This window comes from Chlorocebus sabaeus, chromosome 25 (genome assembly GCF_047675955.1).
Source record: "Chlorocebus sabaeus isolate Y175 chromosome 25, mChlSab1.0.hap1, whole genome shotgun sequence".
Lineage (NCBI taxonomy): Eukaryota > Metazoa > Chordata > Mammalia > Primates > Cercopithecidae > Chlorocebus > Chlorocebus sabaeus.
In genome coordinates, this window is record NC_132928.1 from 83,977,807 (window position 1) to 84,001,763 (window position 23,957).

General features: G+C 41.5%; 1 protein-coding gene and 1 pseudogene across 5 annotated transcripts in view; both read right to left on the reverse strand.

Moving 5' to 3' along the window:
• The window catches only part of SMYD3 (SET and MYND domain containing 3), a 752,225-nt gene that overhangs the window by 267,516 nt on the left and 460,752 nt on the right, over window positions 1-23,957 (reverse strand). The gene's annotated exons all lie outside the window — the stretch shown is intronic.
• LOC103231000 (ferritin heavy chain pseudogene) lies at window positions 4,564-19,984 on the reverse strand (annotated as a pseudogene).

The following is a 23,957-nucleotide window of genomic DNA, read 5'->3' on the forward strand; positions in this document are numbered from 1 at the left end:
CACAGCCTCCCAAGTAGCTAGGACTACAGGTGTGCACCACCACGCTGGCTTTTTTCTTTTTTTTTTTTCCTGTAGAGACGGATTTTGCTATTTTTCTCAGACTGGTCTCAAACTGCTAGGCTCAAGCAATCTTCCTGCCTTGGCCTCCCAAAGCACTGAGATTAAAGGTGTGAGCCACCATGCCCAGCAGATTTCTTCTTGATTAGTTTATGCTCTGTGTGTGTTAAAGGTAGCAATACTTTGGCTTAAATGTTGCAGATGATTTCTTGATATCTTCTTGGGTTCTTAACTTCTTTTTTCTTAACAGAAAATTGTATGTTGTTGATTTAGAAAGCCTGAACCCCTTGCTACTTTTCTATTTTCTCTGAGCCCCATTTTTCTCTGAGCTTTTTGCATTCCTGAATTTCTCCATTCCTCTACTCCAGTGGTTCTCAGTCAGGGGTGATTTTGCTCCTCCCCCCAGAAGTCTGGCAATGTCTGGAGACATTTCTGATTCTGCAGACTGGGTAGGAAAGTATGATTAGCATCTGGTGGGCAGAGGCCTGGGACACTGCTACACACCCTGCAATGCACAAGATGGCCCCGCGACAAAAGGTTATCCAGCCCAAAGTGTCGCTAGTGCCAAACCCTGCTCTGGAGTCTCTCAAATGCTTCACAGTTATTCTTTTGATTTCTTCCAAAACAAGACATTAGAAAAGAAAGGCTAAAAGAGGAATATTTTTAACGTAGGCAATGACTTTCTCTAAATCCTAGGTCTGAGTTACAAATATTGGTCATAGAACCTTTTAGAATCCAAAAACGTTGTCAAAAAGACCAACCAAGAAAACCCTGTCTTTGTTATTTCCACAAAAGAAAGTCATAGCTGTGTTCTTGACATAAAGAGACTCACCTAATCCATAAAGTTTTAAATCTGTGTTGCCATACGGTCAAGAATTCATATCTAGATGACCTAGGTCCATCTGTGCTATCTTAAATGCCAATGAAAGAAAAACGCAATTAATAATTTAATTTTTTCAAATCCTATAAGGCCAGTACCAAGGTACTAAATGTAAATATATACATACATATATATAAATGTACATATATAAAATACATCGTTTTAAAAATAAAGAATGGTATTAAAAATAAAATCATTGCTTTCTTGGAATTCAGGCCTTTGAAAGAAAATACATATATAGCAGCATGACATGAAGCAACTTAACAAGATATGTAAGATAGAAAGAAAGGAGAGTTTTCTCTTCACAAACACAATATATATTTTCTTGGTTACAGATGTGCTACTTGCCTGCCAGAAGAGTCTACTATCATTTTCACAAGTATTCAATTCTCAGAACCAAGGGACTTCACAGCCTCCTCTGCCCAATCGACGCGGTGTCTCACGGTGTCCGTCTGAACGTAATCCTATCCCACTGATGGATTTGACATCTATTTCTGCCACCATTGCACAAGAACACAGCAGACTGCTGAATGCAGTAAGACTTATCTAGACGCTAACGGCCAAGCAAAATCTATACTGACTTCCTTTTCTTCCGCACAATACCTTTTAAAAAGTACCATAAGTAAAACAGTGTTCTCTTGGACACAGGAAGGGGAACATCACACACTGGGGCCTGTCGTGGGGAGGGGGGAGGGGGTAGGGGGGAGGGATGGCATTAGGAGATATACCTAATGTAAATGACGAGTTAATGGGTGCAGCACGCCAACATGGCACATGTATACATCTGTAACAAACCTGCACATTGTGCACATGTGCCCTAGAATGTAAAGTATAAAAAATAAATAAATTAATTAAATAAATAAATAAATAAATAAATAAATCAGTGTTCTCAAGACCTGTGATTTTCAATGAGAAATTGCTGAACACATTAGGGAGGCTTCTTGCGGTCTTGATTTCCTAATGAGCTATGGGAACTTACATAATGAAGAGAATTCTTCTTGCCTACTTAGGTTTCAAAAGCCTACGAAGTCTGTAAATTGTTTCCTTTCCAACAAACACTAAACCTAACTTGGTATTCGAGACTTTAACCTCTCCATTTCAAATGCTTTAGTTTCAGTCCTGACTCATTACAAGAAAGGAGCCTGTTAGAACCGCAAAATAATAATGATGATGAAATTGTAGCAATAATGATAACAGCAGCTAACACTTACTGAACTGAGGCTTACTGTGTCTCAGATACTATTCTAAATGCTCTATCGGTGTAAACTCACATAATTCTATGATAAGCTACAAAGCAGATCATCATCATCATAATCAATCCCATTTTATAGACAAGAAAACTGAAGCCCAGGAGTGTGAACAGTTTTTTCTAGGTTAGAAGCAGAATTGAAATCAGAAAGCCTGATTGTAAAACTCACGGTCTTAACCACTTTTCTGCCTCTCTGATTACCACGCTCTCAGCTTTTAACGTGACTGAATCTGACACTCATCCTTCATTACACCATCAGACCTACAGCTCCCTCTTCTTAAGGCCTATCTGCACGAGCATGTACCTGTTCAAACAGCTCCCAGTACCAATGCGCAGAGGTTTGTCTAAGTAAACAGCAAATTTGGTTGTAAAAATAAAAACGAAAGAGAATATCATTTGCTTTGTAAAGGTAACGATTAATTATTCTCAACGCAATACCAGAAACGTGACAATCACAAGGTAGTCACCAATTTATCAGAGAGAAAGAAAGCACGAAGTGTATCTCTCCGTCTCTGACAGAAGTTCCTTTCTTCACCTCGGGTAAAGATCGGGAGTCCCCCTTCTACTGCCCTTGCTGCCACCAAACAGCAAAGTGCAAGGAAGACAGAGGAGCTTTGAAGCCTGGTGACGTGGGTGCAGAATTCTACTACGTCTTTTTGTTTCAGTACAAAATACAACTCTACCCTGAAGAAAGACTTAGAGTGAATCTTCGCATGGTACAGACAGTATGTTCTGATTCCTGATCACCCACACTGCCCCACAGAGCCCCTGAAACAGACTGTCTGTAGTCAGGTAATGGGAGGTGACGAAGTGGCCTCACAGAAGGACTAATGTCCATACGCTCAGGTTCGTACAGCCACAAAAATACCTGCCTGGCCAACTAGTCGCCCAGTCTAGTATAAAGATTGGTCGTGCAGATGTGTGGAAAGACAGAAGTCCAGGAAATGCTTCTTGGAAGGCGGGATATTTATTTATTCATCATTATATTCTTGGTCAGCCTCCATATACCCTGATGTAATTATCACTCCATTGATGAAAAGCTATCTCAATTCAATTCTATTGCTTTCTCAGCAATACAGGCAAAAATTTTACATATCAAGATTTTTGTTTGTATATTTTTATTCATTTTTCAGCAAATCAAAACCCATTCAAATGGAAAATGGAAAGATGGAAAAACGAAACTGCGCATTTCAATGTGATATCGAGCATAGGATATCAGCAGCTCACTTTGTGAGCTCTATGTTGCTTCGACATTCTGTCTGTGACCTCTTGGAAGGTTTGACTGGTAGGAGCACAGCACTTCAAATTGTGACATAATCAGGGTTTCCTCTCCTGGGTTTAGAGGGACACTGATAGCTGGAAACATGAACATCCGCAGCAACGAAGAGTAAGCACTGCTGAACACAGCCATAGACTGTGGTCCTTGGTTAAATAAATGGAAGTCTAAATCAAACGACAAGAGAATTCAAATTCATGATCATTATGAAGCAAACGCATTGCTGTACTTAAGACATTAGTCCCTCCACAGAGAGGCTGTCACCTCTTTGCACAAGTCAATATGGGCAAAAATTGTTTTCAAAAGCCAGGTTGGTTCTCAAACATAAAAATGCATCTATCAGAGAAAAATGCTTTCTCAAGCATCGCTACACAAAGATGTTCATTACAGAAATATTTGTTATGGTGGAGAATGAGGACCAATGTCTATCCATAGGAGATGGAGTATGAGAATTACAGTGCACAGTGAGGGGTAAGAACGTGGGTTCTGGAGCCACGCAGCCTTGCTTTAAATCCTGACTTTGACACACACTAACAGTGTGACCTGAGGCAACTGACATAACCTCATAAATCTTGGTTTCCTCGTCTGTATATAAAGAGTTCAGTAAAACGCCTGACATATACGAGCTCAATAAATGTTAGCAATTATTATTATGCTACGTTATTATGCTATGTATATGGGCATTTGAAAAAGATAGGGCTGTATCTACTAGCATAGAAAGATGACCTGAGTCATTGTTGAGTAGGAAAATGTTACCAGCAAATTGTAGATGGGTATAACTGATACAACTCTACATTTGCACATGTTGTGTGGATACACATGGAAAGTATTTGGGGATACACACCAAATGGTTACAATAAATCCCCTTCAAAAATTAGGAGTGGCTGGGGAGCGGAAGGCTTTCACTTCTGCACTTTCCAGGGTGCCAGGGTAATACCACCTCGCAATAGTAAATAGCAAAAATAACAGCCTTAACTCTAGATTTTCTTATCTAAATTTTAATTCTGTGAAGAATTTTCCATTTCCCCTTTTCACATCAGGATACAGAATGCAATTTAGAAAGAGTGAGATCACTTGTTAGACTGTACAATTTTTTTTTTGGGGGGGGGTACCAAATTTCTTTATTTGAAGGAATGGTACAAATCAAAGAACTTAAGTGGATGTTTTGGTACAACTTATAGAAAAGGTAAAGGAAACCCCAACATGCATGCACTGCCTTGGTGACCAGGGAAGTCACCCCATGGCTATGGGGAAATTAGCCTGAGGCTTAGCTTCCATTATCACTGTCTCCCAGGGTGTGCTTGTCAAAGAGATACTCTGCCAAGCCAGATTCGGGTGCTCCCATCGTGCGCAAGTTGGTCATGTGGTCACCCAATTCTTTGATGGCTTTCACCTGCTCATTCAGGTAATGTGTCTCAATGAAGTCACACCAATGGGGGTCATTTTTGTCAGTGGCCAGTTTGTGCAGTTCCAGTAGTGAATGATTCACATTTTTTTCCAAATGTAAAGCACACTCCATCGCATTCAGCCCGCTCTCCCAGTCGTCATAGTCTGGTTTCTTCACATCCTGAAGGAAGATTCGGCCACCTCATTGGTTCTGCAGCTTCATCAGTTTCTCGGCATGTTCCCTTTCCTCATGAGATTGGTGAAGAAAGTATTTGGCAAAGTTCTTCAAAGCCACATCATCGCGGTCAAAGTAGTAAGCCATGGACAGGTAGACGTAGGAAGCGGAGAGCTCCAGGCTGATCTGGCGTTGGCGGCGGCCTCTGAGTCTGGTGCACCTGCCAGGTGGACGCGGCCCTCACGGCGGAGGCAGGGGCCTGGGCGGTCCGAGGACGCGGTGAAGAGGTGACAGAGGCCTGGCTGTGGGCGGCCGGCCGGGATGGGGGGCGAGCGCGGGTTCCGTCCAAGCACTGTTGAAGCAGGAAACCCCGAGACTCTCGGTGAAGAACGTTTTCGACTGTACAATTTTTAAGCATCAATAAAGTATATCACGGAACTTCTCTACCAATCCATTCTGTAAACTTCCCAACCAGCCGTGCCTCTCCATCTAGGACACAGGCAGGTTTTTGTTCCAACTCACAGTGTGACTGCCCTGGTTTCAGTATCCACGGTGAATGAGAACCGCTGAGACACAAGTGCTGGGAATTAAAGCAGCATCTACTTAAAAAGCAGGCTCTTCTAATCAGTGAGAAGAGTCTCCAGAGATGACACGCGGAAGGCACTGGGGGAGAGCGGTGCTGAAATGTCTGCATAACTGTGGTCCTTCAACACCAGCAAGGAGAAAACAGATGAGATAATATCGCTAGCTCTAGCAGATGAATCAACTGTGTCTTGTTACTAGATTCGAGAATTCAAAGATATGACGGAGAATATTAAATGTCTGAAAAGGACCAAGTGAAGCTGCTTGAATCATTTTCCCTTCACAGTTTGCACTAGAAACGAGTTTTCTTTCCCGTTTTCCAAAATCATTACAATTTTAGCACTGTCAAGAAAAAAAAAAAAACGGACTTATGTTTTGTACTTTTCACAGTGTAGAGGATGATGCCGAGAATAAATCGTTTCACTGTGGGAGTTACATTTACTAGAAAAATGAAGCTATGGCTTTCCACTTTAAGACAAAGAGAGGGACATACAGAAAAAAGGGCAGCATGCTCAGGGGCTATAGGGGTGTGAGTTCAAATCCTGGATTTCCACTTCCTAGCCAGGTATCTTTGGTGAGTCATTTAACCTCAGAACCCACTTCACAGGACTATTACAAAGCTGTGTGTGTGTGTGTGTGTGTGTTGCTCAAAAATATTAGCCAGTACTTAGTACACACCTAGTAGTTGTTAACTACTACTTCAGAGAGTTCTGTGGATGGCATATACTAATGATTTGGTTAAAAAAATAAAGAATAAAGACAGTTAATTACTTCAAAATTATTATATGACTATCACTGTTAGGTGGGAGGGGATAAAATGAGGAACTACAGAGATGACTAAATTTAGAGCAAATGTCCTGGCCAGGTAACCTAGAGGGTCAAATTTAGAGGAAAACCAGGTTGCCTCTATCATAGTCCAATATTTTTTCATACTCCATCAGATTCCGCTTTTTGCAATATACTATGGAAGCGAGAAAATAAGAAATATTCCAGGATACAGTCACAGATGTACAATACAGCTTATATTTTATCTTTTTCCCAAAAAAGAAGAACCTCATTCTGCCTGAACAACAAAAGGTTAAAGATATATTGGTGGACAGCATCTAGAAAGGAAAACACAGCCAATCTAATTCAGAAGAAACAGATTGCCCTGAACATGACAGCGTCCATCAGAAAGGGAGCTGTACCCTCCACCCAAATGTGTGCCAAACACAGACATCTCACATCCCTCTAAAAACCGAAAAGGGGTACCAGTACTGTGAGGGTCATTTTCTGGAATTCATTAATTGAATCATGAAGGGAATTAGGTCAAAATACTCATACCTCAGAAAAGGCTGGGTCCGATACACTAGGCTAGCCCACAGCAACCACAAAGAAAGCACGACAGACATTTCCAGGACTTGGTGTCTTTGGAAAGAGAGAGACTCCAGCCACAAGCTTAGCAATGTACCATCCGGATGAAGGAAGTGAGCATGGTCTCTCCCTTTGTCATCTGAGTGATGTGTGATTAAGCTGAATAGAGACACAGAGTCAGTGATGTTACTGGGAGGAAGCAACGGAATGTCCAGTGACCTAAGGTGCTATACGTGAGAGTCCCAAGTGTTCCAAAGAAAAACCTGGCCCAGGACAGTGGCTCACACCTGTAATCCCAGCACTTTGGGAGGCTGAGGCAGGTGGATCACCTGAGGTCAGGAGTTTAAGACCAGGCTGGCCAATATGGTAAAACACTGCCTCTACTAAAAATACAAAAATTCACCACACGTGGTGGCGGGAAGTCCCAGCTACTTGGGAGGCTGAGGCAAGAGAATTGCTTGAACCCGGGAGGCAGGCTGCAGTGAAGGCTGAGGGTGCAGTGAGCCAAGATGGTGCCACTGCACTCCAGCCCGTGCGACAGAGTGAGACTTCATCTCAAAAAAGAAAGAAAAGAAAAGAAAATGAAAACCCACAACAGAAAAAAAGTTTCTCTTTCTTCAAAACAGTCCCTCTTCTGACCTTCCCTAGGTCTTACAGAAGAGAGCATAAAGAAGTCTTAGATCAAATACTCATTTATATCAGAGACTTCTAAGTAATTACCTGCATCTATAGGATATACAGAGTTTAATCACATACCCTTGAAAGACACACTCCACTAAACAAAATTATAAGCACACCTCATTGTATGTGCTGGGTTTCACTCTGCTGATTTTGCATTTACTACAAGTTGAAGGTTTGTGAATCCTTTGTTGAGCAAGTCCATTAGCACCATTTGTCCAATAGCGTGTGTTCACTTCATGTGTCTGTTGTCGCATTTTGGTAATTCTCACAATAATTCAAACTTTTTCACTGTTCTGTGTGGGATGGTTACCAGTGCTCTTTGATGTTACTACTGTAATTGTTTGGGGGCACCATGAACGGTGTGCATATGAGACAGTTAACTTCATCAATACATGTGTGCATTCTGACAGCTTCACCAATTTCATTCCCGTCTCTCTCCCTCTCCTCAGGCCTCCATATCCCTGAGACACAGCAGTATTGAAATTAGCCCAGTTAGTAACCTCACAATGGCCCCTGAGTGTTCACGTGAAAGGAAGAGTTGCACGTCTCTCGCTGGGATTCAAGAGCTAGAAATGATGAAGCTCAGTAAGGAAGGCATGTCAAACACTAAGATCAACTGAAAGACACGTGTCCTGCACAAAACAGTCAGCCAAGTTGTGAATGTGAAAGAAACGTTCTTGAGGGAAATTAAAAGTGCTACTCCAGTGAACACACAAATAATAAGAAAGTGAGACAGCCTTATCGCTGATACGGAGAAAGTTTGAGTGATCTGGACACAAGATCAAATAAGCCACAACATTCCCTTAAGCCAAAGCCTAATCCAGAGGAAAGCCCTAACTTGCTTCAATTCTATGAAGGCTGAGAGAGGTGAGAAAATGACAGAAGAAAAGGTGGAGAGTAGCAGAGGTTGGGTCATGAGGCTGAAGGAAAGAAGCCGTCTCTGTAACATAAAACTGCAAGGTGAGGTTGCAGCAAGTTATCGGGAAGATCTAGCTAAGACGATTGATGAGGGTGGCGACCCTGAAAAGCAGACTTTCAACGTAGATGAAACTGCCTTATACTAGGAAGAGATACCATCGAAGACTTCCATAACTAGAGAAGAGGTCAATGCTTAGTTTCAAAACTTCAAAAGACAGAATTACTCTCTCGTCAGGGGCTAATGCCAGCTGGTGACTTTTAAGTAGAAGCGAATGTTCATTTACCATTTAAAAAATCCTACAGCCCTTAAGAACTGTGGTAAATCTGTACTGCCGATGCTTGACCATGGTAATAACAAAGCTTGGGTGACAGCGTATCTGTTTATAAGCATAGCTCACTGAATAGCTGAAGCCCACTCTTGTGACCTACTGCTCAGGAAAAAGATTCCTTTGAGAACATTACTGTTGATTGACAATGCACCTGGTCATCCAAGAGCTCTGATGGAGACGTATAAGAAGACGAATGCTGTTTTCTTGCCAACTAACACAAAATCCAGTCTGCAGCCCACGGGCCAAGGAGTCATTCAACTTTCAAGTCTTATTATTTAAGAAATACATTTTGTAAGGCTATAGCTGCCATCAATATTGATTCTTCTGATGGATCTGGGGACAGTAAATTGAAACCCTTTTGGAAAGGATTCACTATTCCAGACACCATTAGGAACATTCATGCTTCATGGAAGGAAACCAAAATATCAACATTAACAAGAGTTTGGAAGGTCGATTCCAATGCTCATGGATGACTTTGAGGGGGTCAAGTCTTCAGTGAAGAAAGTAATCAGAAACAAAAAACAAGACATTACAACTGATACCACAGAAATACAAAGGATAATTAGAGACTGTTATGAACAACAATATTGACAATGCTGACAAACTGAAAAACCTAAAGGAAATAAATTCCTGGACACACATAACCTACCAAAATTGAATTAGGAAGAAGGAGAAAACCTGAAAAAATCAACAATGAGTACTGGAAGTCTTAGCCAGAGCAACTAGGCAAGAGAAAGAAATAAAGGGCATCCAAATTGGAAAAAAGGAAGTCAAATTGTCCCTCTTTGTGAATGACATGATCTTATATACAGAAAAACCTAAAGACTCCACCAAAAAACTCTTTGAACTGATAAATGAATTCAGTAAAGTTGCAAGATAAAAAATCAATATACAAAACTATACACCAATAATGAAGTAGTGAAAAAAGAAATTAAAAAAGCAATTCCACTTACAACAGCTACAAAAACCTAAATAAAATACCTAAGAATAAATTCATTGAAGGAGGAGCGAGAACTCTAGAAGGACAACTATGAAACACTGATGGTGGAAACTGAAGAGGATACAAATGGAGATGTCCTATGCTCATAAATTGGAAGAATTAATTTTGTTAAGATGACCATGCTACCCAAAAGCAATCTACAGATTTAATATAATACCTGTCAAAATACCAAATCACACTCTTCACAGAAGTATTTTTTTAAATCCTAAAATTTGTACGGAATCACAAAAGACCCTGAATAGCCAAAGCAATAAGAGCAAAAATAACGAAGCTGGAAGTATCACACTACACCTGACTTACAAATTTGCTACAAAGCTATAGTGGCCAAAACCACGTGGCACTGGTATAAAAACAAACACAGAGACCATTAGCACAGAACAGAGAACCTAGAAATAAATACACATATTCACAGCCAACCAATTGTAAAACATGTCAAGAAACCAGACTGAGGGAAAGAAACCCTGCTCAATAAATGGTATTGGGAAGATTGTACATCCAAAGCAGAAGAATGAAAGGAAACCATTATCACTATATACAAAATTAAACTCAAAATGAATTAAAGATTTGAACATAAGACCCAAAACTATAAAACCACTAGAAGAAAACACTTCAAGACATTGGTCTAGGCAAATATTTTATGGCTAAGCCCTCAAAAGTACAGCCAACAAAAATAGACAAATGGCACTATATTAAACTAAAAGGCTTTCATACAGCAAAGAAAGCAATCAAGAGACTGAAGAGACAACCTGTAGAAGGAAATATTTGCAAATTATAAGTTCAGCAAGGAAATAATATCTGAAATATAATCCAATTAAAAAGTGGGCAAATGATATGAACAGAAATGTCTCGAAAGAAAATATACAGGCCGGGCACAGGGGCTCACGCCTGTAACCCCAGCACTTTGGGAGGCCAAGGCGGGTGAGGTCAGGTCAGGAGTTTGAGACCAACCTGGCCAACATGGTGAAACCCCATCTCTACTAAAAATACAAAAAATTAGCCAGGCGTGGTGACACACGCCTGTAATCCCAGCTACTTGGGAGGTTGAGGCAGGAGAATTGCTTGAGCCTGGGAGACGGAGGTTGCAGTGAGCTGAGATCACACCACTGCACTCCAGCCTGGCTGACAGAGTGAGACGCTGTCTCAAAAACACAAACAAAAAAACAAAAACAAAAAAAAAGAAAGAAAAAGAAAATATGCAAACGGCCAGCAAAAATATGAAAAAATGGGGTTCCAAGATGGCCAAATAGGAACAGCTCCAGACTACAGCTCCCAGCGTGAGCGACACAGAAGATGAGTGATTTCTGCATTTCCAACTGAGGTACCGGATTCTTCTCACTGGGGTATGTCGGACGGTGGGTGCAGCCCAGCAAGCGAAGGCCGAAGCAGGGTGAGGCATTGCCTCACCCAGGAAGTGCAAGGGGTCAGGGAATACCCTTTTCTAGCCAAGGGAAACTGTGACACACAGCACCTGGAAAATCGGGTCACTCCCACCCTAATACTGCACTTTTCCAAGCGTCTTAGCAAACGGCACACCAGGAGATTATATTCCGCGCCTGGCTCGGAGGGTCCCACGCCCACGAGGCCTCCCTCATTGCTAGCACAGCAGTCTGAGATCTAACTGCAAGGTGGCAGCGAGGTTGGGGGAGGGGCATCCACCATTGCTGAGACTTAAGTAGGTAAACAAAGCTGCTGGGAAGCTCGAACTGGGTGGAGCCCACCACAGCTCATGGAGGCCTGTCCGCCTCTGCAGACTCTACCTCTGGGGACAGGGCATAGCCAAACAAAAGGAAGCAGAAACCTCTGCAGATTTAAATGTCCCTGTCTGACAGCTTTGAAGAGAGCAGTGGTTCTCTCAGCATGGAATTTGAGATCTGAGAATGGACAGACTGCCTCCTCAAGTAGGTCCCTGACCCCTGAATAGCCTAACTGGGAGGCACCCCCCAGTAAGGGTAGACTGATACTTCACACAGCTGGGTATCCTCTGAGACAAAGCTTCCAGAGGAACAATCAGACAGCAACATTTGCTGTTCAGCAATATTCACTCCTCTGCAGCCTCCGCTGCTGATACCCAGGCAAATAGCGTCTGGAGTGGATCTCCAGCAAAAACTCCAACAGACCTTCCGCTGAGGGTCCTGACTGTTAGAAGGAAAACTAACAAACAGAAAGGACATCCACACCAAAACCCCATCTGTACATCACCATCATCAAAGACCAAAGGTAGATAAAACCAAAAAGATGGTGAAAAAACAGAGCAGAAAAGCTGAAAATTCTAAAATCAGACCACCTCTCCCCTTCCAAAGGAACACAGCTCCTCACCAGCAACGGAACAAAGCTGGATGGAGAATGACTTTGATGAGTTGAGAGAAGAAAGTTTCAGATGATCAGACTTCTCTGAACTAAAGGAGGAAGTTCGAACCCATCGCAAGAAGCTAAACATCTTGAAAACAGAGTAGACAAATGGCTAACTAGAATAATCAGTGTAGAGAAGTCCTTAAATGACCTGATAGAACTGAAAAACATGGCACGAGAACTACGTGACAAATGCACAAGCTTCAGTAACCAATTTGATCAATTGGAAGAAAGGGTATCAGTGATTGAAGATCAAATGAATGAAATGAAGTGAGAAGAGAAGTTTAGAGAAAGAAGAGTAAAAAGAAATGAACAAAGTCTCCAAGAAATATGGGACTATGTGAAAAGACCAAATCTACGTCTGATTGGTGCACCTGAAAGTGACGAGGAGAATGGAACCATGCTGGAAAACACTCTGCAGGATATTATCCAGGAGAATTTCCCCAACCTAGTAAGGCAGGCCAACATTCAAATTTAGGAAATACAGAGAACACCACAAAGATACTCCTCGAGAAGAGCAACTCCAAGACACATAATTGTCAGAATCACCAAAGCTGAAATGAAGAACGAAATGTTAAGGGCGGCCAGAGAGAAAGGTCGGGCTACCCACAAAGGGAAGCCCATCAGACTAACAGCAGATCTCTCAGCAGAAACTCTACAAGCCAGAAGAGAGTGGGGGCCAATATTCAACATTCTTAAACAAAAGAATTTTCAATCCAGAATTTCATATCCAGCCAAACTAAGTTTCACAAGTGAAGGAGAAATAAAATCCTTTACAGACAAGCAAATGCTGACAGATTTTGTTACCACCAGGCCTGTCCTATGAGAGCTCCTGAAGGAAGCACTGAACATGGAAAGGAACAACCTGTACCAGCCACTGCAAAAACATGCCAAAATGTAAAGACCATCGATGCTAGGAAGAAACCGCATCAACTAATGAGCAAAATTACCAGCTTACATCATAATGACAGGATCAAATTCACACATAACAATATTAACCTTAAATGTCAATGGCTAAATGCTCCAGTTAAAAGACAAAGACTGGCAAATTTATCCTTAAAGAGTCAAGACCCATCAGTGTGCTATATTCAGGAGACCCATCTCACGTGCAGAGACACATAGGCTCAAAATAAAGGGATGGAGGAAGATCTACCAAGCAAATGGAAAACAAAAAAAGGCAGGGGTTGCAATCCTAGTCTCTGATAAAACAGACTTTAAACCAACAAACATCAAAAGAGACAAACAAGGCCATTACATAATGGTAAAGGGATCAATTCAACAAGAAGAGCTAACTATACTAAATATATATGCACCCAATACAGGAGCCCAATACAGGAGCACCCAGATTCATAAAGCAAGTCCTTAGAGACTTACAAATAGATTTAGACTCCCATACAATAATAATGGGCGAATTTAACACCCCACTGTCAACACTGATCAACGAGACAGAAAGTTAAGAAGGATATATAGGAATTGAACTCAGCTCTGCACCAAGCAGACCTAATAGACATCTACAGAAATCTCCACCCCAAATCAACAGAATATACATTCTTCTCAGCACCACGTCACACTTATTCCAAAATTGACCACATAGTTGGAAGTAAAGCACTCCTCAGCAAATGTAAAAGAACAGAAATTATAACAAACTGTCTCTCAGATCACAGTGCAATCAAACTAGAACTCAGGGCTAAGAAACTCACTCAACACCGCCCCATTACATGGAAACTGAACAACCTGCTCCTGAATGACTACTGGCTACATAATGAAATGAAGGCAGAAATAAAGATGTTCTTTGAAACCAATGAGAACAAAGACACAACATACCAGAATCTCTGGGACACATTTAAAGCAGTGTGTAGAGGGAAATGTATAGCATTAAATGCCCACAAGAGAAAGCAGGAAAGATCTAAAATTGACACCCTAACATCACAATGAAAAGAACTAGAGAAGCAAGAGCAAACACATTCAAAAGCTAGCAGAAGGCAAGAAATAACTAAGATCAGAGCAGAACTGAAGGAGATAGAGGCACAAAAACCCTTCAAAAAATCAATGAATCCAGGAGCTGGTGATTTGAAAAGATAAACAAAATTGATAGACCGCTAGCAAGACTAATAAAGAAGAAAAGAGAGAAGAATCAAATAGACGCAATAAAAAATGATAAAGGGGATATCACCACCAACCCCACAGAAATACAAACTACCATCAGACAATACTATAAACACGTCTACACAAATAAACTAGAAAACTCAGAAGAAATGGATAAATTCCTGGACACATACATCCTCCCAAGACTAAACCAGGATGAAGTTGAATCCCTGAATAGACCAATAACAGGCTCTACATTGAGGCAATAATTAATAGCCCACTAACCAAAAAAAGTCCAGGACCAGACAGATTCACAGCCGAATTCTACCAGAGGTACAAGGAGGAGCTGGTACCATTCCTTCTGAAACTATTCCCATCAACAGAAAAAGAGGGAATGCTCCCTAACTTATTCTAGGAGGCCAGCATCATCCTGATACCAAAGCCTGGCACAGACACAACAAAAAACGAGAATTTTAGACCAATATCCCTGATGAACATTGATGCAAAAATCCTCAATAAAATACCGGTAACCTGAATCTAGCAGCACATCAAAAAGCTTATCCACCATGATCAAGTGGGCTTCATCCCTGGGATGCAAGGCTGGTTCAACATATGCAAATCAATAAACAGAATGTAATCCAGCATATAAACAGAACCAAAGACAAAAACCACATGATTATCTCAATAGATGCAGAAATGTCCTTCAATAAAATTCAACAGTGCTTCATGCTAAAAACTCTCAATAAATTCAGTATTGATGAGTATCTCAAAATAGTAAGAGCTATTTATGACAAACCCACAGCCAATATCATACTGAATGGACAAAAACTAGAAGCATTCCCTTTGAAAACCGGCACAAGACAGGGATGCCCTCTCTCACCATTCCTATTCAACGTAGTGTGGGAAGTTCTGGCCAGGGCAATCAGGCAGGAGAAAGAAATAAAGGGTTTTGAATTAGGAAAAGAGGAAGTCAAAGTGTCCCTATTTGCAGATGACATGATCGTATATTTAGAAAACCCCATCGTCTCAGCCCAAAATCTCCTTAAGCTGATAAGCAACTTCAGCAAAGTCTCAGGATACAAAATCAATGTGCAAAAATCACAAGCATTCTTATACACCAATAACAGACAAAAGGAGAGCCAAATGATGAGTGAACTCCCATTCACAATTGCTTCAAAGACAGTAAAATACCTAGGAATCCAACTTACAACGGATGTGAAGGACCTCTACAAGGAGAACTACAAACCACTGCTCAACGAAATAAAAGAGGACATAAACAAATGGAGGAATATTCCATGCTCATGGATAGGAAGAATCAATATCATGAAAATGGCCATACTGCCCAAGGTAATTTATAGATTCAATGTCATCCCGATCAAGCTACCAATGACTTTTTTCACAGAATTGGAAAAAACTATTTTAAAGTTCATATGGAACCAAACAATCCTAAGTCAAAAGAACAAAGCTGAAGGCATCATGCTACCTGACTTCAAACTATACTACAAGGCTACAGTAACCAAAACAGCATGGTACTGCTACCAAAACAGATATATAGACCAATGGAACAGAACAGAGCCCTCAGAAATAATGCCACACATCTACAACTATCTGATCTTTGACAAACCTGACAAAAACAAGAAATGGGGAAAGGATTCCCTATTTAATAAATGGTGCTGGGAAAACTGGCTAGCCATATGTAGAAAGCTGAAACTGGATCCCTCACTTACACTTTATACAAAAATTAATTCAAGATGGATTAGAGACTTAAATGTGAGACCTAAAACCATAAAAACCCTAGAAGAAAACCTAGGCAATACCATTCAGGACATAGGCATGGGCAAGGGCTTCATGTCTAAAACACCAAAAGCAATGGCAACAAAAACCAAAATTGACAAATGTATCTAATTAAACTAAAGAGCTTCTGCACAGCAAAAGAAACTACCATCAGAGTGAACAGGCAACCTACAGAACAAAACCTACAGATTGCAGAAAATTTTTGCAATCTACTCATCTGACAAAGGGCTAATATCCAGAATCTACAAAGAACTCAAACACATTTACAAGAAAAAAACAACCCATGAAAAAGTGGGCAAAAGATATGAACAGACACTTCTCAAAAGAAGACATTTATGCAGCCAACAGACACATGAAAAAATGCTCATCATCACCGGCCATCAGAGAAATACAAATCAAAACCACAATGAGATACCATCTCACACCAGTTAGAATGGCGATCATTAAAAAGTCAGGAAACCACAGGTGCTGGAGAGGATGTGGAGAAATAGGAACACTTTTACACTGTTGGTGGGATTGTAAACTAGTTCAATCATTATGGAAAACAGTATGGTGATTCCTCAAGGATCTAGAACTAGAAATACCATTTGACCCAGCCATCCCATTACTGGGTATGTACCCAAAGGATTATAAATCATGCTGCTATGAAGACACATGCACATATATGTTTATTGCAGCACTATTCACAATAGCAAAGACTTCGAACCAACCCAAATGTCCATCAATGACAGACTGGATTAAGAAAATGTGGCACATATATACCATGGAATACTATGCAGCCATAAAAAAACAATGAGTTCATGTCCTTTGTAGGGACATGGATGCAGCTGGAAACCATCATTCTCAGCAAACTAACACAGGAACAGAAAACCAAACACCGCATGTTCTCACTCGTAGGTGGGAATTGAACAATGAGATCACTTGGACACAGGAAGGGGAACATCACACACCGGGGCCTGTTGTGGGGTGGAGGGAGAGGGGAGGGATAGTATTAGGAGATATACCTAATGTAAATGATGAGTTAATGGGTGCAGCACACCAACATGGCACATGTATACATATGTAACAAACCTGCACGTTGTGCACATGTACCCTAGAACTTAAAGTATAATTTAAAAATATGAAAGAATGTTGAACATCACTAATCACCGGGGAAATACGAATCAAAACCACAATGAAATATCATCTTACCCAGTTCGGATGACTATTATCAAAAAAAGAAAACATGCTGGTGAAAATGCAGAGAAAAGGTGGGAACACTGTTGGTGGGAATGCAAACAGGTACAGCCACTATAGAAAACAGTACGGCATTTCCATAAAAAAACTAAAACAGAGCTACCACAGGATCCAGCAATCCCAGCACTGGGGGTTTTTTTTCCCCCCAAAAGAAAAGAAATCAAAGGGATACGTACACCCCAGTGTGTATTGCAGCACTATTCACAATAGCTACGATACAGAATCAACCTAAATATCCATCAGTGGGTATTTAACTCCATGAAACACACACAAGCAACACCACCCTACTTTCAGGCATGAAATATTAACGGATAGAGCAAACACAGTATACAGACACGATGACACGACGGAATACTATTCAGCCACAGAAAAGAATGGATCCTGCCATTTGCAGCAACAGGAATGAGCCCGAAGGACATTATGTTAAATGAAATATGTCAAGCACAGAAAAACAAATATCACATGCTCTGGCTCTTATGTGGGAGCAAAAAAGATGTTTTGTGTGCTCATCAGCGTAGAGCTTGTGGGTATTGGAGGCTGGGAAGTGGAAGAATGGGAGGGAGGTTGTTTGATGGATATAAAATTACAGTTACATAGAGAGGACTGAGTTTGCCTGTTCTGTGGCATCCTATGGTGAATATGCTCAACTGTATTACATTTTCCAAAAAGTTAGAGGAGAGTATTTTTTCATGTTCACAACACAAATAAACGATAAATATTTGAGATGATGGATATAGTAATCACTCTGATTTGATCATTACACATTATATACACATAGGAAAATATCACTCTGTTTCCCATAAATGTGTACAATTATTAGGTGTCAACTAAAAAGGAAAAGAGGAGTTGCACCATTGCCACACCTGTCACGGAGAAGATCATAAATACACACCTGCACACAAACTATGGAATTTACCATGTATCATTGATGTCAGAGCCCTAAAAAGCCTCATTATGCCTCTTGACTATAGTTTTCAAACGTTTTTTGCAGTGGAACACTTACATCAAACAATGTTACTTAAATCCCAAAATAGAATCCCCCAATAATAGTGATCTCATGAAATCAAGGCCAGGCATATGGACGCGTTTAGTGGGGGTGCACGAGCATGCCTGAGCTTGTAGGCAGAGGACAGGGCTCCTTCCCCAAAACATTGTTTGAAAAATCACCTATATACTACAAGCTTCTTTTTCCCAGACAAACTTAATATGGAATCACCTGGCAGGCAAGGAAGTTGCTTATACATAAAGTGAGGACTACAGACTAGACCTTTTATGTGTATGTTTCTAGCTATGTCTTATGACACCACTATATAGGTTTTCATAGAAATCACATAAAGAAAGGCCCATTGACACGATAATCATTATAATACATAATACTAAATGATCTTGGTAGCAAACTAGCTGTCAAGCAAAGAGGGATTATGGGCTTAACCAAACCAATTTCTGGAATCTTATTTACATCTTAAATATATATTAAATATCAAGATCAGAAACCAAATGAAGTATTAACTGGCAAATTCCATTATTACAATAGAAGTAACATTGATCCCTGGAATTAAAAATTATTTCAGATTAAAAAGAAGTTATGGGGCCGGGCACGGTGGCTCATGCCTGTAATCCTAGCACTTTGGGAGGCCGAGGCAGGCGGATCATGAGGTCAGGAGAGGAGACCATCCTGGCTAACACAGTGAAACCCCATCTCTACTAAAAATACAAAAATTAGCCGGGCATGGTGGCAGGCGCCTGTAGTCCCAGCTACTTGGGAGGTGGAGGCAGGAGAATCACTTGAACCAGGGAGGTGGAGGATGCAGTGAGCAGAGATGGCACCACTGCACTGCAGCCTGGGCGACAGAGCAAGACTCTATTTAAAAAAAAAAAAGAAGTTACAGAAGAAGCTGACTTCAAAGGGTTTTACTGCTATGAAGATAAAATTAGATTGGTTTCATTCTAGCTTTATTGTAGTCTACAGAGACTAAATTGAAATCAGCCATTTTAATTGAGAAATAATATTTAGGCTATAGAAAGCAGAGTGATAACCACCCTGCCTTTGTTTAAAATCTCTGAAACAGAAGGGATATTTCCTGTAGCAGCATAAATTACACAGACTCTAAAGTTACGTTGAAAAAACCCTTACACCTTTGCAGCAATGTGCAATTTTGTGGTTGTAATTTTCTCAAACTGCTTAATAAAACCTTCTCCTTTTTTATTAGAAAAAAAAGATACACAAAATACCAATAACTCCATAAAAGACAGACAAGTAAAGTCACTCCACTTTCAGGTATGGAGTATTAATAATTAACTGTTGGTCAGGCAAACTGAGTTAGCACTCTTTTCCCACAGGACATCTTCCTGTCAAAATGTCACCCAGAAATAACCCTGCAGGTTACAGAAGGGGCTGCAATTCCCCACAGTGCATCTAATAACCATAAATGGCCTCAGAGTTTCAGTACCTGTCATGATCAGATCATCCAACACCTGGGAATCACTCTCCCCCACCTCCATCCACATATTTGCCACTAACACACCAATAATTGATAGTATCTGCATTTCTGAGGATCGCCAGCCATGAGCTGCCGGCCCTAGCACTGAAGGACACACAGATGGCAACCAGACAGAACGGGATGGAGAGCTCATATCGGAGTCCTGGATCTGCCCTTGATTCACTGCGCAACAACCTCCCATCAAAGATGGGATCATAAAGCTCAATGCCTTTGCATTCAAAGGCAAGGAATCCTAATTTGATCATATCCACCATGAACTCCGGTGTCTCCTGTACTCATATTTTCTTTCTGCTCTTTTGAGGAAGAAAAATCATACACAATATTGTTACTATGAAATCATCTTCTCAGTTTTAGTGATTCAAGGTCAGGTGAAAACAGAACCTTCAGTTTCCATTCCAAACACTGTTACACATAAAAGGTTATATACTTTAGCAGAGTCCTGATGGGAAAAGATGTAGATTTGGAGAGTTCAGGCAGACAGGGGATCAAGTGCTAGCTCCACTACTTAACTAGTTATGTAATTTTGGGCATGTGAACTACTCAGGGCTTTAATTTCCTCAAACGTACATAAAAAGAAAGAATGATAAGCATGTATGCATTAGGGATCGCTGCAAGTTGCAGGCTAAACATGCTAAATACGCAACTACCACACAACCGGGTAATATTTGCCTTCCTGAGCATTTATCTCAAAGACATGAAAAACGTATGTTCCCATAAAACCTGTGCATGGATGTTTACAGCAACTTTATTTATGATAACAAAAAACACAGATGTCCTTTCAGAGGGTGAAAAGTTAAACTCTGGTCCATCCACACCATGGAATACTACGTGGCAATTAAAAAACTAACTAGGGATGGGGCCGGGCGCGGGGGCTCACGCCTGTAATCCCAGCACTTTGGGAGGCCGAGACGGGCGGATCACGAGATCGGGAGATGGAGACCATCCTGGCTAACCCGGTGAAACCCCGTCTCTACTAAAAAATACAAAAAACTAGCCGGGCGAGGTGGCGGCGCCTGTAGTCCCAGCTACTCGGGAGGCTGAGGCCGGAGAATGGCGGGAACCCGGGGGGTGGAGCTTGCAGTGAGCTGAGATCCGGCCACTGCACTCCAGCCTGGGCGGCAGAGCAAGACTCCGTCTCAAAAAAAAAAAAAAAAAACAACTAACTAGGGATAAGGGCAACGACCTGGATAAATCTCTAAGTGAAAAACAAAAATCAAAAAAAAAAAAAAAAAAACCAGAAAACACTGCATTTTCTATGTATATAACTTTCTTGAGATGGCAACATTAGAGAAAGGGAGTAGAGATCAGTGGCTCTACAGGTTAAAGAGCAGTTGGGATGGAAGGAAAGTGAGTGCATCTGGATAGAAGGAAAGGGAATGTATCTGGATGGGAGGAAAGTGAATGTATCTGGATGTGAGGAAAGGGAATGTATCTGGATGGAAGGAAAGGGAATGTATCTGGATGGGAGGAAAGGGAATGTATCTGGATGGAAGGAAAGTGAGTGTATCTGGATGTGAGGAAAGGGAGTGTATCTGGATGGAAGGAAAGTGAGTGTATCTGGATGGGAGGAAAGGGAATGTATCTGGATAGAAGGAAAGTGAGTGTATCTGGATGGGAGGAAAGGGAGTGTATCTGGAAGAAGGAAAGTGAGTGTATCTGGATGTGAGGAAAGTGAGTGTATCCGGATGGGAGGAAAGGGAATGTATCCGGATGGAAGGAAAGTGAATGTATCTGGATGTGAGGAAAGGGAGTGTATCTGGATGGAAGGAAAGGGAGTGTATCTGGATAGAAGGAAAGGGAATGTATCTGGATGGGAGGAAAGGGAGTGTATCTGGATGGAAGGAAAGGGAGTGTATCTGGATGGAAGGAAAGGGAGTGTATCTGGATAGAAGGAAAGGGAATGTATCTGGATGGGAGGAAAGTGAGTGTATCTGGATGGGAGGAAAGTGAGTGTATCTGGATGGAAGGAAAGTGAGTGTATCTGGTTGGGAGGAAAGGGAATGTATCTGGATGGAAGGAAAGTGAGTGTATCTGGATGTGAGGAAAGGGAGTGTATCTGGATGGAAGGAAAGGGAGTGTATCTGGATGTGAGGAAAGGGAGTGTATCTGGATGGAAGGAAAGTGAATGTATCTGGATGGGAGGAAAGGGAATGTATCTGGATGGAAGGAAAGTGAGTGTATCTGGATGGAAGGAAAGTGAGTGTATCTGGATGGGAGGAAAGGGAATGTATCTGGATAGAAGGAAAGGGAATGTTTCTGGATAGAAGGAAAGGGAATGTATCTGGATGGAAGGAAAGGGAATGTATCTGGATGGAAGGAAAGTGAGTGTATCTGGATGTGAGGAAAGTGAGTGTATCTGGATGGAAGGAAAGTGAGTGTATCTGGATGGAAGGAAAGTGAGTGTATCTGGATGGGAGGAAAGGGAATGTATCTGGATAGAAGGAAAGGGAGTGTATCTGGATGGAAGGAAAGTGAGTGTATCTGGATGTGAGGAAAGGGAATGTATCTGGATGGAAGGAAAGTGAGTGTATCTGGATGGGAGGAAAGGGAATATATCTGGATGGGAGGAAAGGGAGTGTATCTGGATGGAAGGAAAGTGAGTGTATCTGGATAGAAGGAAAGGGAATGTTTCTGGATGGAAGGAAAGTGAGTGTATCTGGATGGAAGGAAAGGGAGTGTATCTGGATGTGAGGAAAGGGAGTGTATCTGGATGGAAGGAAAGTGAGTGTATCTGGATGGAAGGAAAGTGAGTGTATCTGGATGGAAGGAAAGTGAGTGTATCTGGATGTGAGGAAAGGGAATGTATCTGGATAGAAGGAAAGGGAATGTATCTGGATGTGAGGAAAGGGAGTGTATCTGGATGGATGGAAAGTGAGTGTATCTGGATGGAAGGAAAGTGAGTGTATCTGGATGGGAGGAAAGGGAATGTATCTGGATAGAAGGAAAGGGAATGTTTCTGGATAGAAGGAAAGGGAATGTATCTGGATGGAAGGAAAGGGAATGTATCTGGATGGAAGGAAAGTGAGTGTATCTGGATGTGAGGAAAGGGAGTGTATCTGGATGGAAGGAAAGTGAGTGTATCTGGATGGAAGGAAAGTGAGTGTATCTGGATGGGAGGAAAGGGAATGTATCTGGATAGAAGGAAAGGGAATGTTTCTGGATGGAAGGAAAGGGAGTGTATCTGGATGGAAGGAAAGGGAATGTATCTGGATGGAAGGAAAGTGAGTGTATCTGGATGGGAGGAAAGAGAATATATCTGGATGGGAGGAAAGGGAGTGTATCTGGATGGAAGGAAAGTGAGTGTATCTGGATAGAAGGAAAGGGAATGTTTCTGGATGGAAGGAAAGTGAGTGTATCTGGATGGAAGGAAAGTGAGTGTATCTGGATGTGAGGAAAGGGAGTGTATCTGGATGGAAGGAAAGTGAGTGTATCTGGATGTGAGGAAAGGGAGTGTATCTGGATGGAAGGAAAGTGAGTGTATCTGGATGGGAGGAAAGGGAATGTATCTGGATAGAAGGAAAGTGAGTGTATCTGGATGGGAGGAAAGGGAGTGTATCTGGAAGAAGGAAAGTGAGTGTATCTGGATGTGAGGAAAGTGAGTGTATCCGGATGGGAGGAAAGGGAATGTATCCGGATGGAAGGAAAGTGAATGTATCTGGATGTGAGGAAAGGGAGTGTATCTGGATGGAAGGAAAGGGAGTGTATCTGGATAGAAGGAAAGGGAATGTATCTGGATGGGAGGAAAGGGAGTGTATCTGGATGGAAGGAAAGGGAGTGTATCTGGATGGAAGGAAAGGGAGTGTATCTGGATAGAAGGAAAGGGAATGTATCTGGATGGGAGGAAAGTGAGTGTATCTGGATGGGAGGAAAGTGAGTGTATCTGGATGGAAGGAAAGTGAGTGTATCTGGTTGGGAGGAAAGGGAATGTATCTGGATGGAAGGAAAGTGAGTGTATCTGGATGTGAGGAAAGGGAGTGTATCTGGATGGAAGGAAAGGGAGTGTATCTGGATGTGAGGAAAGGGAGTGTATCTGGATGGAAGGAAAGTGAATGTATCTGGATGGGAGGAAAGGGAATGTATCTGGATGGAAGGAAAGTGAGTGTATC